The sequence below is a fragment of the Pelophylax lessonae genome (assembly GCF_965119305.1).
Source record: "Pelophylax lessonae genome assembly, chromosome: 3".
Taxonomy (NCBI): Eukaryota; Metazoa; Chordata; class Amphibia; order Anura; family Ranidae; genus Pelophylax; species Pelophylax lessonae.
The window spans coordinates 595,086,309-595,110,245 of record NC_138770.1 but is presented as its reverse complement, the minus strand read 5'-3'; positions in this window follow the sequence as shown (position 1 = coordinate 595,110,245).

Below are 23,937 nucleotides of genomic sequence, written 5' to 3'. Positions count from 1 at the left end.
TTGTATTCTGATGATGGCAGTGATCCATAGGCGTGCGCACACCCTAATCACCCTGTGTGGCACTGATTTCCCATTTAGACCCCTGATATTTCACCAAAGCCCCGAATGGAACTGTTAAAAAAAAAAAAAATTGTAAAAATCAATAAGAATAAAAACTACCGACACCAATCTCTGCCCTGCTGAGAACGTCCATTGCTTTGACACCATCAGTATATATACACATGTATATATGTACGAGCTTTGGGGGGCACACACCTTAATGCAAAAGGCTGTGCACACCTGTGCAGTGATCAATAATTATTCTGTGACACTGATCACGGATTGATATTTGGATTGTATTCTGATGGGGGGGGGGGGGGGGGCATTGCTGTTCTTGTCTGGGGGAGCTGTGACGGTGAAATATTTATTGGAGTGATTTCTGTTTGTGACATTTGCTCCTGATTGGTTGGTTGGTGTGTACAGAGCTCTTATCTTATCTAATCCTATTATCTATGGGAATCAGACCTGTTGTACCTCCTCGCCCTGTGTACACATTTAGTCTGGGTTCACATTGTGCCTCTGCATGTTTATTCTTTTATCCATCCCTTCTTTTCTTTCTTTTTGGTTACATTTAGTATACCATTATCAATGGCACCGCATCGCCATCCACATGCACTACAGGAACAAAATGTGACATGTTATGATGTTACCGGTTGTTTTCCAGTCTAGATGTAGAAGCTGCATTTGTCTTTATTTTTCTCCTGATTTAGTTTTATTTTAAGCTTTTATTTTCCTTCAGTAAGGGTTCCTGTCCTGTCATGACAGTGCTGAGCCCCCATTTACCTTTGGAATGTCAGGGTGCCTAAATGCAGTGTAGTTTTGCCACGATTGCCGTGCCCTTTTATGATGGCAAAATTGCACAGCGCTTAGATGCCATTAAAAATAAATGGCACCGAACATGCGTTTTGTAATTGCAGTGCGGTTTTTAGATCGCAGGCAGAATCGCAGCGATTCTCGGAGATCCCAAAACGTCAAATGTAACTATAACCTTACTCACTGTATTGTATCTGTGGAGGGGCAGCATTGTCACCCTAGGACAGGACTACAGAACACCTCCCTCTCACCTCCATAGCATAATGGGGAGGTTCTGTAGTTCACATCGAGAACTGGGAAGAGTGTAACTGATCAGAGTGCAGCATAGGAAGTTATATTCTTACAAGTATTCTGTGAGGATCATTGGATATTTATTGCACTCCTCAATCAAAACCTTTTTTAATGTTCAATTTAACCGCTTGACCTTCGGAAGATTTACCCCCCCTCTTTCATGACCAGGGTTGGGATATGGCACTTTGCACTTTAACTGACAATTGCCTGGTCATGTGATGCTATACCCAAATAAAATGCCCCCCCCCCCCCCCACAAATAGAACTTACTTTTGGTGGTATTTGATCACCTCCTGCATATTCCCTTTTTTTTTTTTTTTGTGCTATAAACAAAAAAGACCGACAATTTTGGAAAAAAAAAAAAACAATGTTTTTTTTATTTACTTTCTGCTATAACACAAGTCCAATAAGCCCCCGTTCACACTAAGGCGACCTGGTCCGCCTCACAGGTCGCCGTAGGTCACCTCCCATAGGGAAGCTGCGGACCCGTTCTAATAGGAGCGACACAAGTCGCTCCGACTTAGAAAAGGGTCCGGAGCTTCTTTGGGGGCGACCAGGAGGCGACTGCCATAGACTTCAATGTTATGAAGTCCGTGGCGGCCGCTCCGAGGTCGCGGCGCGCTGCTCGCACCGCGACCTCAGAGGTCGCGGTGCGAAGTAGCGTCGCCCCTATGTGAACGGGGCTAAGAAAAATCCCAATTAGTATTGATTGGTTTCGTAAAAATTAAAGCATCTACAAAACTATTGGATGTATGTGTGTATGTATATGTGTGTGTGTGTGTGTGTGTGTATATATATATATATATATATATATAATATATATATATATATATATATATATATATATATATATATATATATATATATATATATATATATAATATATATATACTGAAGTGTTTTTTTTTTTTTTTTAGTAATGGTGGCGATCAGCGACTTGTAGTGGGACTGCGATATTGCAGCAGAAATTCGGACATTACCTGACACTTTTTGGGACCAGTGACACTAAGGCCCTTTCACACTTGTGCAACTTGTCCTGCGACTTGGGACTGCAAGGTTGCATGACAAGTCGTACTCAATGATTTCCAATAAGTACCATTCGTATCCGTGTGACTTCAACTCACAACGTCGTCAAAGTAGTTCCTGCACTACTTTGGTCCAATTGATGCGATTTGAGGCTCATAGGCATTGCTTCAAGTCCGGTCATAAATTGCGGTAAAATCACGCGACTTTAAGAGTGAAAGGGGCCTAATACAGTGATCAGTGCTAAAAATATGCACTGTCACTGTACTAATGACACTGGCTGGGAAGAGGTTAAACATCAGGGGCGATCAAAGAGTTTAATGTGTGCCTAGCCAGTGTTTTGGTGTACAATGTGCTTTTACCAGGCAAAGTAATGGATTTTATTCCTTGCTTTACAGGAAAAGAAAATCTATTCCTTCCCCACTGACAGGACAGAGCACTGCATTGTGTCCATTGGCAGGGCTCTGTCCTGTGTTATATCCATGATGATTGCCAGTGATTGACATCTGCTGTGTTTAATCCCAGCAGGGCCAGGTTGCCGGTGGCGTGTACGCCCCCCCTACCCGGGAGTGTCGGACTCGGGTCACGTACCAGGTACGGGATCTGGTGCAGCCAAGCCACCTTGCCGCTGTATATCTATGTTATGCCGTCGGCAAGTGGTTAACTGACCAAAATAGTAGAAGCTGATTGGTGGGGATTACATACATTTAAAAGCCCAACTCTGTGCAAAAATACATTTTCCCAAGCAGTGGAGCTGTGCCCGGGAGGGGATCAGATAAGTTTTATATCCTCCCTTTGTCTCTCCTCCAGACAAAAACATGCAATTAACCCTTGCAGTGGGGGCACATCTTTAACCATCTCTGTTCCAGGTGGTTTTACCCCCTTCGTGACCAGGATATTTTTTCATATTTGGCACTGTGCTACTTTAACTGGTAATTGCCTGGTCATGCAACACTGTATGCAAACAAAATTAATATCAGTTTTTCACACAAATAGCGCTGGTATCTGATCACCATTAGGATTTTTAAAAATGTTTTGCAATATAAATGAAAAAAGACCAAACATAATGGGGGAAAAAAAACAAAAACCATTTTTTACTTCTTTAAAACATATATATATAATTTCTGCATACATTTTGGCCAAAATGTATTCTGTCTTTGGTTAAAAAAAAATAAAAAATCCCAATAAGTGTATATTAATTGGTTTGCATGAAAGTTATAGCGAATAAAACAAAAACGGGTCTGTCTTCGTTTCAGGCTGCATAGCAACAAAATGTGATTATTTTAAAGGGGGGTGATTCTTTTTCTATAATTAATATTTTCTACATTTTTAATACTAAAAGTGGTGATCAGTGACTTGTAATGGAACTGCGATAGTGCGGCAGACAATCTGATGTTGGGGAAGAATCGACTAACTGCCACTGACCTTACCAGTGACATTAATACAGTGATAACACTATACACTGTCACTGTACTACAGTAATGACACTGGCTAGGAAGGGGTTAACATCGAAGGGCGATCAAGGGGTTAAAAGTGTAATGTGCGCATTATGTGCTGCATTTTACTAAAGATCTCTTTGTTTTCTTCTCCCTGCAGAAATGGTTTCCTCTGTACAGAGCCTTGTGTTGATTGTCCACCTGTGTGTATTAGCCCTAAAAATACACACAGGGCTGATTTTTAAGGAGATTCCAATCAAAATATTTTTTTTTTTTTTTTGAAGGGCCAAAACTTCAGTCGGATTTTTTTTTTTTTATTGTTTGTGACCCTATCACAAAGGTATCTATGTGTGGAAATTGTAGAGAAATGCTTAAATAATGCATTACAAATTACAATTGAACTACACCCATTCGATTACAGATGACTAAAATGAGTTTTAGTCGACTAAAATGTACTGGAGTTTTAGTCGACTAAATACGACTAAAACTAAAACACTTGCAGAAGACTAAAATGGGACTAAAACTAAAATGCCATTTTAGTCCTAAGACTAAGACTAAAACTAAATTGAAATTTGCTGCCAAAATTAACACTGGTGCAGCTGTGAGGATGGGGCAGGGAGCCCAATATCGTGTAATGTCCACATTTTGCTCCTTACCTTGCAGAGGTTCGCACCTGCTAGCTAGTGTTTTTTCTTTCTTTCCTGGTATGTTCGTGCCTTTTTAGGTTTCTATATTTGTCTTCTATCACACTACAAGAAGACCTGATACGGGATATATTGGTTGTAGAGGCTGCGGCCCACCATTTAAGGATACTTTCTAATGTGGTGGTGGGACCTTATCTGTTTTCTCATTGATATCCATTGACACCTTTTGTGGTTGTATTATTGTTTATATTTGGATTTCATTGACTGTGACTTGTTATGTTCTATTGCATACCATAAATTTAAAAAGAAAAAATCCCTCTACTAAGCATCCCCTTTTTTTTTTTTTTTTTTTTGAGAAAAGCATATTTACATGCGTAATGGTCTTCCATACTTCAGCGCTCTATCCCTCTACCTTGCTGGTATGGTCCTCCTCATCTAATGCCTCGTACACACGCAACGATTGTTGGCCGTGAATTTTCGGCTTGTTAGTATGATGCTTCAGACAACCGACTCCGACTTTTCGGCCGAACAAAATCTGGTGTGCAGGCTATAAAACTTTTGTTGGCCGTCAACAGAACGGCCGATTTCCGTCAGTCAGTACAGATTTCGGCAGACAAAAATCAGATGAGCAAGACTGGGCATGCTCAGAGAAGAAAAAACACACGGAAAAGTTAACCAGCACATGACATCACTTCTGAAGTTGGTTTTTTGTTGGCCGAAAAAAATTTGTGTGCAGTCTAGGCACATTCCAACCAACACTGGACAAAAGACGACTGATCGGTCGGCCAACAATCGTTGCGTGTGTACGAGGCTTAAGGCTTCCACATGTGTGGTGCAGAGAGACTGCTGTTAAAGAGCTGATTTTCTGGTATGAAGTGATACACCGCCAAAACCCTTCACTTTCCTTTCTATGTTGGCTTTGTGGTAGGGCAATGGGTACCCACTATCATTTTTTTTATTTTTTTTTATTTTTTTTTTGTCCCTTTTTGGTAAATGGTGATGGATGTCTCTTCTCCAACAAATACTTAAGGTATCGCTTCCGCTGGACCCAATACATTGTCTGCTAGGCCTCCCATTTCCCGACCTTGGCAAACTCTACCTTTTTTAATATTTTATTAGCAGCCAAGAGAACTATACCAGTACGCTGGTTGTCCTCTACGCTTCCTACCTAAACCCAGCTCCTACATGGTATTTCAGCGACTTGGAGAATGGAATACACCACTGCCTTTAGTAGGTGATGTCATATCCCAATTCAACAAGATATGGGGCCCCTGGGACCAATCTGAGTATGAATCCCCTCCCGTATATTAATTGCATTTATGTCTAATGCCCAGTACACACGATCCGAAAATCGGGCGACGTTCCATCCGTTTTTTTTCGGATTCTAGCAGCTCTCAATAATATTCGCTAAACGGGAGAGGTTACTCACGATACGAATTTTCTCAGACGATAATTCTTAGCTTCCGGTATGCGTAACCACGCTGTAGCGTGTGAGGGGAAAATGATGTCTACTGCTCATGCGCTGTCTACTGCTCACCATTTTTTTCGGACGAACAACATACTGATAATACGATTATCGTACGATGTGTTATAATACGATCAAAATTTTTATGCTTGCACGACCGGATAATATCGGGCGTACTGTCGTGATCGCCTCTCGTAAGCTGTGTACGAACGATCAAATTATCGTCCGATCTTTTCGCAAGCGTTAATTTTCGCCCGATTTTCGGATCGTGTGTACGGGGCATAAGGCCCCTTTCACACACTGAGTCCGTCAGGCGGACTCTGTTTTTCTCAGCGGGGGATCGATCTGCCAATCCCCACCTGAGCAGGCGGATGACAGCTGTGTCTCCGAGCTGTGTGCGGAGACACAGCTGTTAGGTCCCCATTCTTCTCTATGGGGGAATCGGATGGGAAAGGACCATCTGTCCGTTCTCATCCGATCCACCAGACGGATGGAAAATAGGGTTTCTATCCGTCCGGTTTTGGCAGATCGGATGTCAGCAGACATGTCTCCGCTGACATCGGATGCCCCATAGAGAAGCATGGGGCGTCTGTTCAGATCCGCCAAAAAAAACTGACAGGGGGATCTGATGGGACTCCCTGTGTGAAGGGGGCCTTAGGTGACATCGTATGAGAATGACCCTTTGCCTCTCCATATCTCCACTTCTTTGAATTACAACCCCTGGTGTATGTTTGTAGACTTTTTATAGGTTCTATATGAGATATATATATATATATATATATATATATCTATTATAATATAATTTTTTTTTTTTTTTTTCTAGCAGAGACCCTAGAGAATAAAATGGCAGTCGTTGCAATCTTTTGTCACACTGTATTTGCGCAGTTTTTTGGGAAAAAATACACTTCTTTACAATACACAAAAAAAAAAAAAAACTAAAAACAGTAAAGTTAGCCCAATTTTTTGTATAATGTAAAAGATGTTACCCTGAGAATCGTGATAGAGTTTTGATCTTTATTCTAAGCAAAAAAATTATTTTAATTCTATCCAGAACCGTGCAACTCTAACCTATACTACCCATTCACCAAAAAAGTGTGACAAATTAATAAAAACACAGACAGTTCTTGGCAATTTGGGGCACAGCCTGCCAGTGGCAGAAAGTCGTGTTACATTGTATAACCATTGTTACATTTCCATCCAGCCACAATTTAAAGTGGAATTCAAACCTAGTCCTTATGGAAAAAAAAAATAAAAAAATGTCGCCCTATGTAAATCCATCGTCAATAACGCCACCTGTCACAGCCAGAAAAAAAAAATTATCCCGCTCTCAATTAAGGCCGTCTGCCTACTGCAGGTTCTGCCACTGACAGTTCTTTTATAGGTAAGGGCGGGACCACCTATTTATTTCCCCCCCCCCCCCCCCCCCCCCCCCCCCGTGCGGCGGGCAGTGACATTGGGGGACTTTGGTTTTTTATAAAGGAATTGTCAAAACTGTCAGGTTTTTATTACTAGTTGACACTTTTTTTTTGTTTGGTGGATGGGTAGGGGTTATGTACCCCATACTCATTCACATGGGGGGGCAGGATCTGGAGGCCCCTTTTTTAGAGGGGGCTTCCAGATTTCTGACAAACCACCTGCCCGCATACCCCACAACCCTAGTGATGCCCTTGTACCCAAAGGAGGGATCCCACACTTTTTTTTTTTTTTTTTAATTTTTGCGTGGGGTTCCCCTTAAGATTCACACTAGACCCCAAGAGCATTGTATGGACTGGGGGGGGACCCCCATGCTGTTTTTTTATTTCAACATTTTAATTGTCAACCTGTTTGCTTGTTTTTTTGTTTTGTTTTGTTTTTTTTTTGTGTGTGTGTTTGTTGTTGTTTGTATTTAGTTATTTATTTTTCAATAAACAGCTAGGCTTGAATTTCACTTTATTGTGGCTGGGTGGTAATGTATTAATGGTTTTACTATGTAATACAATGTAACATGACTTTCTGCCACTAGCAGGCTGTGCCACGTAGCTGTGAATTTTGGTGTGGCAAAAAAAATAAATGTTCTATATTCTGTAACAATTTTTAAGTCCAGCAGCATTCTCCAATACAAGAGCCCTGATGAAGGTGGAGGATTCAAACCCTTGGAACCCATAGGCTTTCTTTCTATTGATCACTAGATCACTTTGGACACTTTGACCATAGGTGTAGCACTCCTCCTGCTTCCTGTAGGTGGCCTTTTCTAAGGACCCCCCCCCCCCCATCCTTTTTGAGATTTTCTGGTATTTGTGAGCATCCTAACCAAAACAAGTTAGCTTGATTTACCTACTTGCAGGCCGCCCCATGCAAAGGACGGCCACTCTGTGCCGATCATGCACATGTACATGATCCAGCATTTATGGGTAGGGGGTGGGCGCCCTCTGCCCTATCTGTGCTTTAATTCCCTACAGCACAAGTGGGTTAACCGGTCCCGGCCAATGATTTATGGTCGATATTTGCTGATCGGCGTAGCGAATCACAGTACAGAGTCCTGTGCATACGAGCAGAAATGTGGCTGCTAAGCAGGAAAAAAAAATCAGCCACATCTAGTAAAAGCAACACACAATTAACCCTTTCATTGCCCCTAGATGCTAACCCCCCCCCCCCCCCCCCCCAGCCAGTGTCATTAGTACAGTGATCGTGTATAATATTTGCACTGATCACTGTATTAATGGCAGTGGCAGTTAGTCAGTCCCCCCCCCAGCATCAGTTAGTGTCAGATTTCCTGCTGCACTAATCGCAGCGCCATTATAAGTCACTGATCACCACTATTAGTATTTAAAAATGTATAATATAGAAAAGAATCACCCCCCCCCCCCTTTTTTAACACAATCACATTTTGTTGCTATGCAGCCTGAAATGAAGACACACACACACTTTTTTTTTTTTTTAATCGAGCTGTATTTAGAAAAGATCACCCCCTCGTAAAAATGACTTGTAAACTCAATCAGTTGTGTGTATGTGTGTGTGTCACTGGTGATGTCAGTGGCAGTTAGTCAGTTCCACCCAGTGTCAGATTGTCCGCCGCGCTATTGTAGTCCTGCTAGAAGTCGCTGATCATCACCATTACTAGTAGTAATAAAATACCAGTGTATTTATACTATAATTGGTAGGAGCTATAACTTTCACGCAAACCAATCAATATACACTTATTGGGATTTTTTTTCTACCAAAGACATTTTTTTTTATGAAGGAATATGTGTGTATAAAAAAAAAAAAAAAAAAAAATTTATATATGGGATGCACCGATCCGACTTTTTTGGACCCTATACCGATATTTGGCGTTGTGAAATCGCCGATACCGGAACCGATCCGGCGCTACACACAAAGCAAGTGGCTGCAGTACAGAGCAAAGCCGCTGCTTCATGTGTACGGCTCCTCCATTCACAGGCGGAGTGCATCTGATACAGTAAGTAGTGGCTCCCATCCCATACTACTACTGCACCTAGTAAGGGATGGCTGAGCCGTTACCAAGCAAAAAATCGGATCGGCCAATGTTAAGCCTCGTACACACGTACCGATCGTCGGCCGAACGATCGGCCGTCTTTTGTCCAGGGCTGTCGTGTCTGTTGAAAACTGCAAAAGACTGCACACAAATTTTGTCAGCCAACAACGGCTGACTGCAGAAGTGATGTCATGTGATGGTTAACTTTCCTTGTCTTTTTTTCTTTTCTGAGCATGCCCAGTCTTGCAAATCTGCTGTCTGTCGGCCGAAATCTGTACTGACTGGCGAACAATTGGCCGTTCCGGTGTTGGCCAACAAAAATTTTAATGCCTGCACGACAGATTCTGTTCGGCCGAAAATGCGCTGTTGGAAGCATCATACTAACAAGCCTACAATCGGCCGATCGGTCGTCGGCCGAATATTTACGGCCGACAATCGGTACGTGTGTACGGGGCATTACCGATCCCCCGATCCATCTAAAATGGCCATATCGGCGCCGATATCCGATCCGAATATCGGATCGGTGCATCCCTAATAAAAAAAAAATATACAAATATATATACACACACATACAAATACTTTTTTTTTTTTTTTTTTCAAAATGTTCAGTCTTTTTCCACTTGTATAATAAAAAAAATAAAAAAATCGTTATGATCAAATGCCACCAAAAGGAAGCTCTATTTGTGTGGAAAAAAATATATACATTTTGCTTGCACAGTTATGCAATGCTGTACCCAATTATCAGTTATAGTAGTGCAGGGCTAAATGACAAAAAAATGGCCTGGTCGTGAAGGGGGTACCATTTTAAAAGTGGTTAAATGATTGATAAAAAGAGCCAAGGCGTTTTGGGGGCTTAGACAACCTCCCTTCATCAGGGTTTATGTATTGCATATTCTCAAAGGTGACAAGACCCAATTAAAATGTAACATTAGATACAAAATATATAACTATCCCCAATATAACACAGATGGCAAAATATAATTTTACTGGGATTAAGCCTACCCATGCTAGCCAACATGAGAGGGGAGTTGGCTTTAGATGTGCTTTAATCATTGCCTGCATGTATTTTGATTGTAGTTCAGAATAAGATTCATCTATACCTTGTTAGTAAAAAGAGTTGGCACGAGATTAGAAAAGCCGGACCTACCGTCTGTCACTCTAGAAACTACTGCCATATGCTTTTTACTTTTCTTTATAGCGCAGCAAAATGATGAGATTGTAAAATCTTCCAGGCAGAGACAGATTAGGGCTGAGATTTATACTGTGTAGTGCAGCTCACTCCAAATTCCGAACATATGGACATCAAAGGTGTGTCTGCTCTCTTCTCCTACAGGGTCCAGGGTACTTTTCTAATAACTGAAAACTATTCAAGAAGAGTTTTTACTTTAGAGGAAGTATTTGTGCTGCTCAGAAACATTTACAGTGGGTACGGAAAGTATTCAGACCCCCTTAAATTTTTCACTCTTTGTTATATTGCAGCCATTTTCTAAAATCATTTAGGTTCATTCTTCTTCCTCATGAATGTACACATAGCACCCCATACTGACAGAAAAACACAGAATTGTTGACATTGTTGCAGATTTATTAAAAAAGAAAAACTGAAATATCACATGGTCCTAAGTATTCAGACCCTTTGCTGTGACACTCATATATTTAACTCAGGTGCTTTCCATTTCTTCTGATCATCCTTGAGATGGTTCTACACCTTCATTTGTGTCCAGCTGTGTTTGATTATACTGATTGGACTTGATTAGGAAAGCCACACACCTGTCTACATAAGACCTTCCAGATCACAATGCATGTCAGAGCAAATGAGAATCATGAGGTCAAAGGAACTGCCTGAAGAGCTCAGAGACAGAATTGTGGCAAGGCACAGATCTGGCCAAGGTTATAAAAAGATTTCTGCTGCACTTAAGGTTCCTAAGAGCACAGTGGCCTCCATAATCCTCAAATGGAAGACGTTTGGGACGACCAGAACCCTTCCTAGAGCTGGCCGTCCGGCCAAACTGAGCTATCGGGGGAGAAGAGCCTTGGTGAGAGAGGTAAAGAAGAACCCAAAGATCACTGTGGCTGAGCTCCAGAGATGCAGTCAGGAGATGGGAGAAAGTTGTAGAAAGTCAACCATCACTGCAGCCCTCCACCAGTCGGGGCTTTATAGCAGAGTGGCCCGACGGAAGCCTCTCCTCAGTGTAAGACACATGAAAGCCCGCATGGAGTTTGCTAAAAAAACACCTGAAGGACTCCAAGATGGTGAGAAATAAGATTCTCTGGTCTGATGAGACCAAAATAGAACTTTTTGGCCTTAATTCTAAGCGGTATGTGTGGAGAAAACCAGGCACTGCTCATCACCTGTCCAATACAGTCCCAACAGTGAAGCATGGTGGTGGCAGCATCATGCTGTGGGGGTGTTTTTCAGCTGCAGGGACAGGACGACTGGTTGCAATCGAGGGAAAGATGAATGCGGCCAAGTACAGGGATATCCTGGACAAAAACCTTCTCCAGAGTGCTCTGGACCTCAGACTGGGCCGAAGGTTTACCTTCCAACAAGACAATGACCCTAAGCACACAGCTAAAATAACGAAGGAGTGGCTTCACAACAACTCCGTGACTGTTCTTGAATGGCCCAGCCAGAGCCCCGACTTAAACCCAATTGAGCATCTCTGGAGAGACCTAAAAATGGCTGTCCACCAACGTTTACCATCCAAACTGACAGAACTGGAGAGGATCTGCAAGGAGGAATGGCAGAGGATCCCCAAATCCAGGTGTGAAAGACTTGTTGCATCTTTCCCAAAAAGACTCCTGGCTGTATTAGATCAAAAGGGGGCTTCTACTAAATACTGAGCAAAGGGTCTGAATACTTAGGACCATGTGATATTTCAGTTTTTCTTTTTTAATAAATCTGCAACAATGTCAAAAATTCTGTGTTTTTCTGTCAGTATGGGGTGCTATGTGTACATTCATGAGGAAGAAGAATGAACTTAAATGATTTTAGCAAATGGCTGCAATATAACAAAGGGTGAAAAATTTAAGGGGGTCTGAATACTTTCCGTACCCACTGTATAACTCGCTTGGTTTGAAGCATGCCATGGCTGGGGTGTTTAAAGGGTTACTCCTCCTAAAACGTCTTGCGTGTGCGCTTCAGCAACAACTCAGTCAGTGATTGAGTGCTACATTTCTAGGCACTCTCACATCTTTACATTTCTTTTTTATTATTGCTAAGCTAATGATAATTAAAGTGATTGTAAAGGTAAATTAAATGAAATAACAAACGTCTCTACTTACCTGCTCTGTGCACTGGAAATGCACAGAGCGGCCGTGAACCTCCTCTTTTCGAGTCCCCCCACCGGTGCTGCTGGCCCCTCCCCTCTGTCCAGTGCCCCCGTGGGAAGATGCAACTTTGCTGCGATTTTGGGCCTATTTTACTTATGATTTGTTTTTCATAGGTCATGTGACCTCATGGGTTACTGATGCGTTCTTGCTGCGTTTTCAGTGCATTTTAATGGGGTAGTGCGAAATGCAGCAAGCAGGATTTTATACACAACAGAAGTTCAATGGACCAGTGTGAAGACATACATAGAATTTAAAGAGATGCATTTTATCCTAAAGCTTTTCTTGCGCTAAAGGTGCCAATAATGACCAACAATAAATTCATATTCATCTAAATTGATGATATTAAAAAGTCGAATAATACAATTCTATATATAAAAATATTTTAAAAACCGTCATTTTTGGTGTCAGTTTTTGGCCAATGCATCCTGCATTTTCGGTTTCGGCACCATTTTCATTCTGTGCACCTCCTATTTATTTACCTTAATACAAGGAATACATTAGGGTAAAAAAATGTTTAGACTTTACAGCCACTTTTAAATTAATAATGAGTAATTAAAGCCCAGCTCCGTGAAAAGTTGTCATAATTTTTCCTTGAGGTGGGACTGTGCCCTTGCTGCAAGGGTTAACTGCTTGTCTATTCTATGGCAGGGTAATAGCCCTTTTACTTACCCGATCCTCCACTTTCCCAGCAGACTTCACTTCCCTATGCTCTGGCAGTGGATTGTCCTTCTGGATCCTCACGTCCAATGCAGGGCTTTGGAGCCTGCTTTGGTTTTGCAGACATTAGGACCTGGGACTGCTGGAGCATGGGGGAGAAGACACTGCAGGAACCGGTCTAACATCGCAAAGAATCGGGTAAGTAAATCTTCTTCTTCTTTTCTTTGCCCCCTAGACCTAAACAAGCAGTTAATACTTGTATTGCGGGTGCAGCCCCCACAGCGAGGGAGGGTTTCGGATTTTCCGGAATTAAGCCCCAAAGTGTTACTAAACCCAGGACCCTGCATTCACTATATCTGGTCTCCCATAGTACACAGGACATGGAAATGCAATTATTTTAGTAAATATAAATTGCTAAATAGCTTTTCTCATCAGCAGTATATAGCAATCTCGTGACTCCTATCGCTATCAATGTCCAGCCAAGCATTGGTTAAATCTTTCAGGAAGAGTTTTTTTTTTTTTTTTTTTTTTTTTTTACTCCTCTGGCTTCCCTGAGGCTGCATCTGCAGTGCTGATTGGCCCTGTGCTGATCACATGCACCCCCCCCCCCCCCCGACAAGGCCCAGGCCTAGGGCAGCACTTTTCAGGGGGGGCAGCAAAAAAGCCACCCCCCTTCACCTGAGACTCTATTGGCCACTGGTTGCTAGAGCCAACTCTCTCACCCCTTCCTCTTTCTCACCCCCCTTCTCCCTCTCTCTCATCTCCCCTCTCTCATCTCCCCTCTCTCATCTCCCCTCTCTCATCTCCCCTCTCTCATCTCCCCTCTCTCATCTCCCCTCTCTCATCTCCCCTCTCTCATCCCCACCTCCCGCTCTCTCCCTCTCTCTCCCACCCCCCTCTCATGAGATCTCAGGGGTTCATGCTGGGACTTGTAGTCCTTAAATTTTAGAGGGAGTCACATCCATCTAAAAGGAAGGAGTGGGGCAAATTTACATGGGGGGTGGGGGGGGGGGGGGGTTGGTCGCCCAATTTTAGTCTTGCCTAGGGCAGCACAAAACCAAAATACACCACTGCCCCCCCCCCACTAACTCTCCAACAATACACACTGAACTGAGCATGTGCAGAATGCCTCCAAGGCTCTGTTCTATCAGCAGATGGATTGGGGACAGTAAAAGGGGAGGATCAGAGAAGACCGGATTATTACACAATGAGGAGGATTAACCCATTAGGTTCCATAGTAAGTATAACGAGCATGCTTTACTGCATATACACACTCCTTTTACTGTTGTGGGTTTAGTAACACTTTCAAGTGAGGCTATATCAAGTCCAATAATTCAAATCAATGTGCAAGCAAATTATTATTTTTTTTTTTTTTTCTTTTTAATTTCCCATACATGAGATTTGGCTTTCGGCGAATCACCTTAATTACTAAGCAAAGTGCACATATCCTTTAAAAAGTAAACAGCAGCTACTCCTTAGGAGCTCATTCACATAACCGTTCCTGGCTGTAGACCACCCAGAACAGTGCATTTCTGCTGCAGGTTTGGACTGATGAGTGGCTCTGTACGGTACAAAGACTGCATCCAGGGCTGGTAATCTCTCCCTAACAACAGCTAGTCGCTCCATGTGCAATTCTACGCGGAGAGCCTCTCAGCCTGTCATTGGTTTTTTTTCCATACTGAGCGGCTGCAGCTGAACATAGACACCTGGCTTAACCTTCCTGTGAAATATGCTGATCTGGGTGGTGTATGGCCATGTGAGTGAGCCTCTGTGCAAAAATAAGCATCTCCTATTGCCAAAATTGCTTCTTTATGCCATCTTGTGTCAGAATGAACGCTGGTAATTGCATACTATCCTCAAATTGTGGCTCTTGTGTCAGTCTGTCTATGGCCAGCCGATGACCTTCTTCCACTTGGATGATGGGAGTCCTTTTTCTATCTTTTCTGGGAGATGGGGTCTGGTGGCACCCATTGATGGTGGATAGTTGGATGTGCAGGGTACAATCTGACTGCCTTTTGACACCGTTGCAGACTTTCCTCTGTCCGTGTATATAAATCTATATAATAGTGTAGGGTGCTACAAGCACCATTTGTTCACTAGCAGACCATTGCAATATACATGAGTTTCTGTAACCTTATTCTCCTCTTAGGAGAAGATGGACAGCGTGCATCATTTTTGGGGGCACCAGATGCGATTAATACTGACAAATGTATAGGCCAGGCAGGGTGAATGGCACTTTCTGCTTTTATGTGTATTTAAATTGTACATAAGTGCTTGTGATCCTTTTATTAGGAATAAGACCTATAGAGGGTCTTTTTTTTTTTTTTTTTTATCTTGGCGTGCACATCTGCTAGACAGTGCCTGTTGCTGAAGACCCTCATAAAGTCTACACTAGTGCCAGCTTGGGGATCCTTTACACTGGATGCATTGTCATGTATTTTATTACATTAGGATTTCTGTCCTTTTTTCTAATAACATAATAAAAAAAAATGTGACAACTCACACCGTGCTTTTCTCAAGGTCACCCCAAATCACCCCAAATGTGGGTAGCAGTCCTGCGTTTTGTTGTGAAAAACAGGGTTAAAGTGTACAACGCAAAATGCACTTGGCTTAGTGGGGAAAAAAAGGAGCCAAATGCACTTGGCTCAAAAAAAGGAGCGCTTTGGCACTTTTTACTCATAGGGAAGTCCATTCAAGTGAATGCGATGTCCTATATGTGACGAGCGAAAACATGCAAAAAAAAAACACGCAGGAACGCACATTCACATTGGTGAAGTTCCCCTTTCCAATTCTGTGATGGAGATTAACACAAAGGTGTACGTTTATGAAACAGAATTTTTCTCTCAGTTTACTTCCCACAGGGAGAACAGAGGAGAAGTTTTTCCTTTGAAAACGGCCAAGATCTTTGTAAAAGTGAATGGGCTGCCTGTATTCTCGTGAGAAATAGCGAGATTACAGTACAAGAAACACTCTGGTGCCTGTTTATTAGGCAGTGGTAAATTACCACTGATGAGTACACATGCATTCTCAGAGGAGACCCCCCACCTAATGGTAATAAAATAATTAGTCTTCCTACACAAAAAAAAAAAAAAAAAAATATATATATATATATATATATATATATATCGTATTTATTGGCATATAACACGCACTTTTCCCCCCTGAAAATAGAGGGCAAATCGTGTGTGCGTGTTATACGCCAATATTGTGCCTGACTGCCTCGGAGGGGAAGGGGGTGGGATGAGAGCTGCCGCATTACACAAAGCCGGGATCTTCTGTGTACTCAGCACTCGCTCCCGCCTCCTGGACCGGCTCTTAGGATAGACGTCACATGTTCATTGGACCAGTGTTCTGTCTATCATAAGAGCCGGCCAAGGAGGCGGGACTGTGTGAGACTGCGATCGCCGAGTAAACAAGAGATCCTTCTGTGTAATCTGGCACAGATCAGTCTGCAGTGGTGGGCACAGATCAGTCTGCAGTGGTGGGCACATATCAGTCTGGAATGGTGGGCACTGGTGAGGCTACAGATGCTTACTGACCCTTATTTTGCTTCAAAGCTGTTTATGTATAATTTACGTTTTTTTCCTGAAACCTTCCCTCATAAAATTAAGGTGCGCGTTATACGCCGATAAATACTGTGTTTCAGTGTATATAATATATACATACATCACAAAAGTGGGTACACCCCTCACATTTTTATTATATCTTTTCATGTGACAACACTGAAGAAATGACACTTTGCTACAATGTAAAGTAGTGTGTACAGCTTGTATAACAGTATACATTTGCTGTCCCCCTCAAAATAACTCCACACACAGCCATTAATGTCTAAACTCCTGGCAACAAAAGTGAGTACACCCCGAAGTTAAAAGTCCAAATTGGGCCCAATTAGCCATTTTCCCTCCCTGGTGTCATGTGACTCGTCGGTGTTACAAGGTTGCAGGTGTGAAACATTTGGTGTTATCGCTCTCACTCTCGCCGCCTCGCCATGGTCGACCAAAGAAACCGAGTGCACGTGCTCAGCATCCTATCCAGAGGTTTTCTATGGGAAATAGAGGTATGAGTGTTGCCAGCATTGCTGCAGAGGTTGAAGGGGTGGGAGGTCAGCCTGTCAGTGCTCAGACCATACACCGCACACTGAATCAAATTGGTCTGCATGGCTGTCGTCCCAGAAGATGCACAAGAAAGCCTGCAAACAGTTTGCTGAAGACAAGCCGACTAAGGACATGGATTACTGGAACCATGTCCTGTGGTCTGATGAGACCAAGATAAACTTATTTGGTTCAGATGGTGTCAAGTGTGTCGCAGCAACCAGGCGAGGAGTATAAAGACAAGTGTGTCTTGCTTGCAGTCAAACATGGTGGTGGGAGTGTCATTGGGGTGGGACTGATGGCACTGGGGAACTACAGTTCATTGAGGGAACCATGAATGCCAACATGTACTGAAGCAGAGCATGATCCAAGGAGACTGAACCGCAGGGCAGTATTCCAACATAACGACCCTAAACACACCTCCAAGATGACTGCCTTGCTAAAGAAGCTGAGGGTAAAGGTGATGGACTGGCCAAGCATGTCTCCAGACCTAAAGCATCTGTGGGGCATCCTCAAACGGAAGGTAGAGGAGCGCAAGGTCTCTAACATCCACCAGCTCCATGATGTCATCATGGAGGAGTGGAAGAGAACTCCAGTGGCAGCCTGTGAAGCTCTGGTGAACTCCATGCCCAAGGGGGTTAAGGCAGTGCTGGAAAATAATGGTGGCCACACAAAATATTAACACTTTGGCCCCAATATGGACATTTTCACTTAGGGGTGTACTCACTTTTGTTGCCAGCGGCTTAGACAATAATGGCTGTGTGTTATTTCGAGGGGACAGAAAAATTACACTGTTATACAAGCTGTACACTCACTACTTTACATTGTAGCAAAGTGTCATTTCTTCAGTGTTGTCACATGAAAAGATATAATCTTTACAAAAATTTGAGGTGTGTGTGTGTGTGTAAAACACACACACACATTATATATATCTATATCTATATCTATCTATGTATATGTGTGTGTGTGTGTGTGTGTGTGTGTGTGTGTGTGTGTGTGTGTGTGTGTGTGTTTTGTGTGTACATAAATATAGCAGGAGGACATGTTTACTGTCTTGGGGGGGTCTGATCGAGGAAGAAGGAAGTCAATATTCTTCCTTCTTACCCCCTCAGTCCCCCCCCCCCCAGATTCTGTCTTCTCTCCCCGATTCTCTACCTCTGGGTTGGTGAATCTGGGAGTGTGAATTCTGGCACAGATCTCCAGTGAAGTGTGGAGATCACTGCTTCATCAACTGGCCATTTCTGTGTCTGTCAGTGATGATCAGTGGAGAACATGTTCTCCCCTGATCATCTGTTTCATAAACCAAAAATGATCAGCTGCTCATCTGTTTCAAAACTGGACACCATATTGAAACCATTGTTACAAGGAAGTTAAAAACCACCACCGTGAGGTGCTACTACTAGTGCGTGTCCAATCTAAAACATTATGTAATGCAGAGTCTTAATGCATGGTTTGAAGTATAAAAAAAAAAGTGTTAACTCTTTTAGTCTAGAGCAGGGATCTCCAAACTACGACCCTCCAGCTGTTCGGAACTACACGTCCCATGAGGCATTGTAAAACTCTGACATTCACAGACATGATCAGGCATAATGGGAATTTTAGTTCCTTAACAACTGGAGGGCCGTAGTTAGAGACCCCTGGTCTAGAGTAGCATGTATGCTTTTGACTTATTGGCTGGGCCTCTTGCCATACACGGCCCCACTTTAACCAGCAGCATGACCAATTTAAATGTGGGAAGTAATAATTGGGCACTAGAGCTGTTTGTGTCCAGCTTTTTGCATGCCATACATGTAACAATGGCCAGTCTTAAGTGGGGTACACACTAGTAGAAAATCTGCTGAAAATTCCTGCCTGAGGTAAAATTGTACGATTTTCGGCTAGTGTGTACACAACTTTCAGCAGCCGATGCCGACATTTTCAACGAAAAAAAACGGAGGGACAAACCCCAAAATTTTCCCCGCACGACCAATTTTCTTTTAATGTGTATGCAGTACGTCTGTGAAAAATCGGAAACGAAAGACCGCACATGATCTGGAGTTGCTGACGACCCGGAACAAACATCCCAAAAAAAAAAATAAAAAATCGGACGAGAAATTTCGTGAACATTATGCGCTGGCAACTAAACGGTTATGACCGCTGAGCATGAGAGAGAAAAATCGGAGGATATTTCGTCCGATTCTCGTCAAGCGTGTACGAGCCATTCTAGACTAGGGTAATTCTAAACAATACATATCCCATATCAATTTGGTAATTTAAATCAGATTTTAAAGTGATTGTAAAGTCTCGTGTTATTTTTATAGGGGAAAAAAAAAATGTTATACTTACCACCTCTGTGCAGTTGGTTTTGCACAGGGCAGCCCGGATCCTCCTGTTCTCGGGTCCTTGGCTGGTGCTCCTGGCCCCTCCCCCCTTTTGAGTGCCCCCACAGCAAGCAGCTTGAGCCAAGTGTGTCCATTCAGACATGGAGCTGCTGTTTGGCCCTGTCCCCCCCCCCCCCTCTTTCCTGATTGGCTAACTGAGTTTTATTGACAGCAGCGGGAGCAAATGACGCCTCTGCTTTATCTTAGCCATTCAGGGGAGAGTCCCGGACGGCTGAAGCACTCGTGGAGTGGACATTGCTGGATAAAGAGGGGGCTCAGGTAAGTAATAAGGGAGCTGAGGGGAGCCACTGCACACAGAAGGCTTTTTATCATAATGCATAGAATGCATTAAAGCGGAGTTCCAGCCACAAAATCGACATAGTCTATTTTGGGCCATCCGCTTGCTATAGCTCATCTGAAACAGAAATGGATAATTGCGATTTTGTTTTTTTTTTTACTCACCTTGTAATTGCAGAAAAACATACTCCCCTTTTTTCCACTTCCTCCCGCGGCCCGCGCCGTCACTTCCGCTTTGCAATGATTCCTGGGAGCTGAACGTCATCGCTCCCAGGAATCAATGCGCCTGCACCGACCCCGACGTCAGTTCCGGTGCAGGTGCATCATACCTTGCTAAACAGCTTCTGGGCATGCCCAGAAGCTGTGCAGGGATGACGCTGCAGACCCGGAAGTGATGGCGGGGCCGGCGCAGTGCATCGTGGGACCGAAGAGGATGGAAGAGGCCGCAGAAGAGGATCGCGCTGGCTTCAAGCTGCCCACACCTGAGATGGCGCTGGAGAATACATTTTAAAAGTAAGTATTTCTTCTAAAAGGTAAGTGCGAACCGGGACAGATCAGAGGCTAGCCATTGTGGAATGTACTAGCCCTGACTGTCCCGGGGATATGTATGTTGAAATATTTTTTTTTTTTTGTGGCTGGAACTCCGCTTTAAGATATATAAAAAAAAAAAAACCTTCTGCCTTTACAACCCCTTTGAACCCATGACCAATTATTTAAATGATCACCGAATTGCCTGTTTTTTTGCAATCAATTTCTAAAAGCTTTATTTATTTTTTTTTATTTATTTATTTTTTTTTTTTAAATGGTTCTGTAAAATGGTAGCTTTGTATTGCCAGCATTCGTTTAAAGCCTAACTCTGGGATTTGGAAAAAAAACTACCTTTGCAGTGGGCCATACTGCAAGGGTTGAATGCTTGTAAAAGTGAAGCTAAACTGTATCTGAGCACCATAAACTGAAAAAAATTAATTTTTAATGTTCAAAACAAACTGTCTCCATGCTTTATTTGGTTGAGAAATCACTTTGAAAAATGCCCTCCTAGTAATTCTAGCCACGGCCATCTTTGGTAAGGGTAGTCAGTTCATGCAGAATTTACTTCCTGGAATCTATTTGCCCTTAGCTCAGGCAGGAGGGTGTGCCTATGTGAGACAGTCCCACTTCCTCTCCTCCAAGATGAAAGAAAAATAGTCCATGAAGACTAAGACCTGAAGGTCAGAAACCCAGAAGCAACTGAGGAAATGTAAATGAGGTTAGAACAAGTAAATGTAAAGCAGAGTGGCCATCTTGGAGACCTGTAGAGATGTATTGATATACAGAGCTGTCCTGTAATGCTGTACAGAGAGTACTAAATAAACATCCGTTGTTCCAGACCAGAGTCTTGTCTCTCACAACACGGAGAATATAACAGTGGCGACGAGGATGGGATTTACAAGGTTACTATCCGTGTGAGAAAGGAAAAGAAGAAGAAAAAAAAAAAAACTCTGAATTGTCAGCTGGATACAAACACCCACAGAGCCCAGCAGGAAAATGTCATTGATCGGGATTAAGTGATTTTGATGGAGAACAGACATCGTGGAGCTCCTGGATTGAGAGACTGGAACAGTATTTTGCTGCAAATGCCATCCCAGGCGACAGGCAAGTAGCAGTATTTCTGACACTGGTTGGTGCTAGGACATATGATACTCTTAGGGATCTCCTTTTTCCCTGAAAAACCAGCAACTAAGACTTTGGCAGAGCTCCTGACACTGTTAGGGAATCCCTTCCAGCCTAAACCACTAGAGATTGCAGAGAAATTCCGGTTCTATCAGCGGCAGCAACAGCCAGGTGAAGATATTAAGGCTTATGTGCTCGCCCTTCGCAGACTAGCCTCAACCTGTTCTTTTGGGGAGTACTTACCAACTGCACTGAGGGATAAGTTTGTCATGGGACTAAATAGTGAGTCTAGCCAAAAGAGACTGTTAACAGAGAAAGCTCTTACCCTTACAAAGGCAATTGAGATAGCTTCAGTGATGGAAATGGCTGTGAAAGATACAGAGGCATTGAACCCCCAGAGCAGAAGGGAAGAGGTTAAAGAGGAAGTTTTCAGAATAGCACTCAAGCCAACTGCAGCTAACTGTAAATATAGAACCTCACCAACCCGGACGTCGGCTTGCTACCGTTGTGGGAATACAGACCATGATCACAAAGTCTGCCGGGTTAAGGATCAGCTCTGTCATAATTGTGGTAAGGCAGGCCATCTGAAACGAGTCTGCCGTAGTAAGAAGGTGCGAAATAAACAACCTCTGCACACCAGGACAAAGGCATATATGGTGGGAAGATATACATCGTCATCTGAATCAGAGGATGAGGAAGTGCTCCACAGATTGGACATACATCATATGCATTCAGCACCCTCTGCAATGACTGTAGAGGTAACCGTGGAAGGAAAGAAACTCAAGATGGATGTAGACACAGGAGCAGCAGTTTTAGTTATCACCCAGAAACAATGGAGAAAACTTCTGATCCGAACAACTGTCCGTCCAACACCAAAACTGCAGACATACTCAAAGCAGATACTCCACCCACTGGGGTACGTGAAAGTACAGGTATCCTACAATGGTCAGACAAAGAGAATGCCACTGTATATCCTAGAACATGGGGGACCCCCTCTCTTTGGGAGAGACTGGATTGCTTACTTTGGCATGCCAGACATCGCCATAAACCCCTGCAACACCGTGACCATCCCAGCAAGAGATAACGAGGGATGGGTGGAATCCCTGAAACAGCGATTCCCACAAGTCTTTGATAACCATTTGGGAAAAATAAAGCATGACTGTGTGAGAGACACAGGACTCTAGTCTGGAACAACGGATGTTTATTTAGTACTCTCTGTACAGCATTACAGGACAGCTCTGTATATCAATACATCTCTACATGTCTCCAAGATGGCCACTCTGCCCCTTGACCCTTGTCATCACTCCTGGGTGGAGCCAGCCTTAAAGTGACAGTACATGTGAAACCCTTCAGATATAACACCTTCCTATAATTATTAAAAAGTTAATTGAGAGAGTTTAGTTCCACTAGCATACTAAAGTCACTTTCATTACAATAAGTATTGATGGGGAACACTCAAAATGCTGTGTTAGTAATGTGGTGGATGGTGTGTTTTTTTTTTTTTTTTTTTTTGTCCATCCCTGTAGCTGCAGCTGCTGTTTTTTAGTATTTGTGCCTCTCCATAACAAACAGTAGGGCATGGCTACATCCACTTCCTGCTGATTGCAAAACTAAAAACACATCCCTGGCCACCCTTTAAATATGCATGTTCCAGGGAGGGAGCTGATCACTGGAAGGTATAAACTCCAGCGAAAGGCTGCCCATACATAAGTTGCTTGATTACATTCTATCATACCTGCTTCCAGGACAGCAATCAAGCAACTGATTAGCTCAACAGTATGCACAATCCACTGGCCAGCAAGGAGGAACATGCTCATCTAAAAAGATGTCAGGAATGTGTTCCTTCAATCTGGTTCATCACTGAAAAATCATCTGAATGTGTGGTTGCAAAGGGAGTTGAGAGTGCAGGATTAAATTTTAGAAATCAATTAAATCAATGCAAATTTGGGTCTTCAAGGTATTTAATAGAATAGTGGATAATCTGACAGATTGGGGTTAGGAGTTCCATAGGATTGGAGAGGCTCTGGAAAAGTCCTGGAGGCGAGCATGGGAGGAGGTGACGAGGGAGGTAGAGAGCAGGAAGTTTGGAGAGGAACGAAGAGAGTGATTCTGTTGGTATTTTGAGACGAGGCTAGTGATGTAGCTGGGGGTTAAATTGTGGATGGCTTTGTAAGATGTTAGTATTAATTGAATTTGTTGGGTGAGCGGAAGCCAGTGGAGGGATTGGCAGAGAGGAGTAGCGGACACTGAGCGGTTGGTAAGGTGAATGAGTCTGGCAGCAGCATTCATGATGGATTGAAGGGGGGGGGGATAGCCTGTGAAGAGGTAAGCCAATGAGGAGGGATTTGCAGTAGCCGAGGCACTAGATGA